Genomic DNA, 5819 nt, shown 5'->3' with positions numbered 1-5819 from the left:
AGCGGGGGCTAAGTGTGGGCTAGGGTTAGCGGGGGCTAAGTGTGGGCTAGGGTTAGCGGGGGCTAAGTGTGGGCTAGGGTTAGCGGGGGCTAAGTGTGGGCTAGGGTTAGCGGGGGCTAAGTGTGGGCTAGGGTTAGCGGGGGCTAAGTGTGGGCTAGGGTTAGCGGGGGCTAAGTGTGGGCTAGGGTTAGCGGGGGCTAAGTGTGGGCTAGGGTTAGCGGGGGCTAAGTGTGGGCTAGGGTTAGCGGGGGCTAAGTGTGGGCTAGGGTTAGCGGGGGCTAAGTGTGGGCTAGGGTTAGCGGGGGCTAAGTGTGGGCTAGGGTTAGGGTTAGGGAATAAATAGTTTTGGATGGACCTGCGAGCAGGACCATCTGTGCACTGTCCAGCACTGCCTCACAGCCCGCAGCTCTTAGTCCTCATTTAAGCCCTTAGGATACCTGGTTTTTAATTTATTGATCCAGCCCCTCTCCGCTCTCCTCCTCTGGGGAGCGCTCCATCCGGGGTTCATCTGGATCACACACACAGACACAGATTTCCAACCGTGCGAAATAAAATGTGCCACAAGTGGCGTCAGTGTTTTTTTCTTTTTAATGATGTTGTGTTTGTGTTGTGTGAAGCGGGTCGCGATGGTGTTCCCCGTCTCCCCCACATATTGTAATCCACATTGTACACACGTGATGAGGTAAACACAGTTCTTAGACTTGGTGTTTCCCCTGGCTGAGTTCAGGAAAACGTCTCCCGTGCTGTGGCTTTGCAGCCATTTTCTGTGTTTATAAAAGGCATCACTCTGACCTCTCCCCTTAGTGCTGTGCAGAGGTTTTAATTTGGCCTTTACCAGATAGTCCAGTAAATTCTTGTTTCTCCTGTAGGCCGGGATGATCCTGTGGTCCTGCAGGACAGAAGACCCTGTGGTGTGGGAGAGGAATCTCCTTCTGCATCCTCTGACCAATGCCATGGTGGAAGGTGAATACGTGGTGACAAAGGGGAGACTGGAGCCCACAGTAATAGGCTTCTTCTCTAGAAATGACCTCTGGCATTTTCTAAGAAAGGTCCTAGAGTACCCCCTGGTGGACAAAGCGTGAAAGAGCACCCCGACTGCAACACGGAAATCCTCCTCTCTGCTGCATATTCTGTGAAACCTCAACAGTTGGGATTTGATTAAGCCAGCATATGTGTGCTTTGGGTGGAAGCTGGTCTTGAAGAGCAGAGCATGTGTGTCTGTCTCCTTAAAAAATACCTTAATGTCCAATGTGTGGGTTTCCTTAAATGTGTTACTTTTAAACGTTGTGGTGTCCAGAAAATCAACAGAAGTCAAATTGTCGGTGGATTTGATTTTAATAGACTGATTGTGATTGTTGAGGGTGCACAGAAACACTTCAAAATCCTCCCTCGAGTGGGGCCACACACCCCAGATGTCGTCCAAATATCTATAATAATGCAGTGGCTTTTTAGGACATATTTTCAGGACTGATTCCTCCCACTCAGCCATAAAAATGTTAGCGTATGCAGGAGCAAACTTCTTCCCCATCGCTGTACCCTTGATTTGAAGGAAAAATTCCCCATTAAATTCAAAATCATTTTGGGTCAGATTGATCTCCAGTAACTGTAATAATTCTTTTTCTGGTCGCTTTTTGTCGGGGTGTTTCCGAAATGAATTCTTAACGGCCTGCATGCCTTCTTTTATGTCAATGTTTGTATAGAGACTATCAATATCTATGGTGAATAAAATTGAGTTGTCCGGAATGCGGAGTCTTTTAATTATCTCTACAAAGTGGTACGTGTCCTTTATGTAACTCGGGTGTGTGGTCGACAGAGGATTCAAAAAGTGGTCGAGGTACTCTGCAGTGTGATAAGTCTCGCTGCTGCAGTCAGACACGATGGGCCTGCCGGGAGGGATTTCATGTGGTTTACTCCACTTGGCAGGGTCCTTGTGTATTTTGGGCAGCATATAGAATAATCTGGCTCTAGGTACAGCGTCACCCATTAAATAATGCTTTTGTTTCAGATTAATGAACTTCTTCTCATGTAGAGTTAGGATGATTTTATTTACAATCGGGACAGTGTTTGGATAAATGGGGTGGGTCAATTTGGTGTAGTATTTGGGATCATTAAGCTGTCTGTAGCCTTCCCATAAATATTGCTCCCTGTCCAAGATCACTATAGAGCTGCCCTTATCTGCTGGTTTAATAACTATGTGTTTGTTATTAACTAGTTCATCAAGTGCCCGCACTTCCTCCCTACTGAGGTTAGGCGGCACGTGGTGAATTTTGAAGCGTGTGTTAAAATACCGAATGTCTGATTGTATTAGAGCAGTTATGGTGTGTGGTATTTGTGCCTGTACAGGAGCCCAGGACGATTTATAAATGAACGGGAGTCGTTCACACTCTCTCGAGTTTTCAAAATAAGCCGCCAGCTTTAACCTCCTGTGATACTGCTGTAGATCAAAGCGGCTCTGCTCCACAATCTGTTTATTAGTTCCCTTAGTGGGAATGAAATTTAACCCCCTGCCAAGGAGAGTGCGCTGTGCTTCAGTGAGTTTAAAGTGCTTAGTGAGGTTGATAACTAACTTATCCCCCTCCTGAGTAGGCAGGTTTATGGGGACAATTAGTTTAAGTAGTGAACCCAATTGTCAAATATGCGGGCAGCTGTGGCTCGGGTCCAGTGGATGTGATCCGGACCTGTGTGAAAGAGACCTGCTGGCAGCGCTGGGATGTACTCACACATTCTCGCAATGGCAGTGTTCAGATGTGTGAGGCGCAGTTTCTCCTTCGGGGGAAGATCTCCGGAGAAGTTGACCTGTGGCACAAAAACGTCAGCAGATGGAAAAGTCAGTCTAACGCTTCTGAGGGCCCTCTGCAGCTGTTTGATGGCCGTCTCCTGCGTTTTTTGGACCCGGTTATTAATGCCGAAGGCCAAAATGACCTTCTGCACCGTGACCTCCGAGGTCGTCTTGTTCATCAGGAGATCTGCGTTCCTGAAGGTGCCCCCTGGAAAAGCATCCACCTGCAGATCCTCGATGTTGTGGGCTGGCAGTTTGTACACATTGGAGTCTCCAATGATGAGCCACTTCTTGGTCACATGGAGACTCCAATCCTGTGCCTTCCGCGCGGTGGACTGGTGTCTGCATGGTCGCTGAGCTCCCTGCGGTGTCTGCAGGCCGGAAGTGGGAGTGGCCACCGGCCGGATCAGCTGGGTCTGCACCGCTGTCCTCAACCTGGTGGTGCTGATGGGCGTTAAGGGAACGTGCCTCACGTCCCTCTGCATTCGGGACCACGGCTCTCTCGCCTCCTGCTGCACCAGCTCCTCCAGGTTCCTCTGGGAGAACTCCACCTCGTCCGTGTTCGGGGCCACACACGGATTGCGCGGTGCGAAGGACCATACAGCAGATATTGAGGGCGTCGCTGCCGCCGGTGGAGGTGTCGGCGGTGATGTCGCTGCTGATGATGGCGCTGTTGCTGCTGCCTCCTCCGCCTCCGTCTCTGCTGCTGCTGCCTCCTCCGCCTCCGTCTCTGCTGCTGCTGCTGCCTCTGCTGAAGCCACTGACGACGAGCTGGGTGAAAGTTCTATCGTGAACTGTGGTCTACGAAAGTTCAGTCTCTGTGGCCGGGGCAGCTGGGAAGACGGAGTGGGTGAAACCACCTGCTGTGAGCCCCCTGCCGACTGTGGCGTGTCGGGGGAGAGGGTGTCAGAGTTGAAACTAACCTCGATCGGGAAGTCTAACAGGTTCTGGATCAGTGGAGGAGTGCTGGGCCGCCGTTCTGCCGTCACTGGTGAGGAGGGCGTCACCAACGCCGCCGCTGGAGCATGCGGTCCCGCGTGGACCTGGGCCGCCGTCGTGGTGATGACAGGTACCACAGGTGCTGCTGCTGCTGCTGCTGCTGCGGCGGGCTGAGGTGAGTCTGGGCGTCTCTGGGCCTCGATAGTGTGTGTGGGCGGTGCGTTTACCGGTTCCGCTCTGGCCACAGGTCTCACTCGCCTCAGGGGATGACTCGCCGGGTCAGTCTGGGCCGCTGGTGCTGCTGTTGTCGCCGGCGCCGCCGCTGCAGGGGCCTGTATTGGCTCATCTACCGCCAGACCGGCCATCCAGTCCACAACTGTCTCTCTGGCCTCTTTTAATGTGTCCGGGCCGAGTCTGCGGCCAAACTGCCTTTTGGCCCAGGCTGCCGCCACCTCGAACGGGTCATTCCACTCAGGACTATTGAGTCTGTGAAGGTTCCGGATTTCCTCCTTTATCACAGACTCATAGTGGTCCTGTAAAATGACCAACGCAGTGTGCTCCCAGTTCTTAGCGTTGCCTTCAATAAGCATCTGCGTGGCCGTGTTGGGAATAGCCGGCTTAATGAATGCGGCTAACTGCTGGGTCATTCTAGAGATCGTGACCGGTGGATGTGTTATAACAATGTTAGAAAAGTGATGTGCCGCTTTAATGATCTTATGGAGGATCCGGCATTTAACAGTGAAAAGTGGGTCGTCAGATCTGGGCCTATTCTGAGCGCCCTCATTGTTCTGGTTCTGGTTTCGCTGGTACCGTGTGTTATTGTTATTTAAGTTGCTATTGTTATTGCTATTATTATTATAGGGGGCGCGTTGAAAGCGGGAGTCAAAGGACCGGGGCTGTGCGGGTCTTGGACGGGGACCGCGGTTAGCGGGACGTCCCGTGTACCTGTCATCCTGGCCGCCATCATAGCGCCACCGCGGGGCGCCTCCCCGATCCGCGGGTCTCCGGACAGCGTTCGCGTAGGTGTCGCGTGGATAGCGGGGCTGCTGTCGCTGGAAACGTGGCGGTGCGTTCTGCTGAAAGCGGGGCTGTTGCGGCTGGAACTGTTGCGGGGCTCGGCGCTGGTCCTGTGGCGGAGCGTGCTGATTGCGGCGCCTACCGCGTCTGCCGTACTGCACCAGCGTCCACTCGCCTTCATCCTCCCGGCCACGCCCGTACATGTCGCTAGCTAGTGAAGCCTCGTGTTCACTAGCCACGAAAAAAAGGCGAAGGAAAAGTTGTTCTTTTTACCTTTTATTCACTGGAACAATAACAACAAAAATAAAACAATAAACGGAACAAGTTTAAACAGTTTAGCAACGTTTCGGATATAAAGAATATCCTTCCTCAGGCTATAAAACTTGTAAAAAAGTGTGAGCTAAAGATGCGCGCTGTTGTTGTCGCTCTGGTCAGCTCGGTGACATGACGGTCCGGCTAGGGCGTCGCCAATATGGCGGCCGTGACCTTTCCCCTCCCCGGTGTAGCTGACCAATAGCTGCGCTGAACTACAAATCTCTAGGTGCATCGCATACAGTGAGACGTTCAATGCACCCGTCTCACAATCCGAAATACCAGCATCGTCGAAACCAGAAACATGAATCACTTAGTAATACAGCAAAAACATGATAATAACATCAGCAAACATCATACATTGAATTATTAAAATTAGAAACAGTAATGGAATATGGAATAATACACACATTTTTTCCAATAAGCAGAAATATTTACAATACAACCACACATGATGAAGGGTTAAGATTAGGCATAGGTTATGGAGTGGTTGTGTTTAGGAAAAAATAACCGGGTGGGTTAGGGTTAGGGTTAGGGTTAGGGTTAGGGTTAGGGTTAGGGGTGAAAGGGTTGGGACAGCGGTCCGAAGACCACTGTCGGTGCACGGTCCATCAAACCGGACAGGTCCCGCAGTCCCGAACATCCACGCAGCCTCCTGTTGTCCTCCGTCTCCAGCCTCCAGCTTTCTGTTATTAAACTGTTATTGATTTTGTAAACGTAAACACGAAGCCGTCACCTTCATCAGCAGCCGTCCGTGTTGCGGTTTAGCTGA

Source organism: Gasterosteus aculeatus, chromosome 7 (genome assembly GCF_964276395.1).
Source record: "Gasterosteus aculeatus chromosome 7, fGasAcu3.hap1.1, whole genome shotgun sequence".
NCBI classification, from domain to species: domain Eukaryota; kingdom Metazoa; phylum Chordata; class Actinopteri; order Perciformes; family Gasterosteidae; genus Gasterosteus; species Gasterosteus aculeatus.
Note: the sequence above shows the minus strand (reverse complement) of the source record.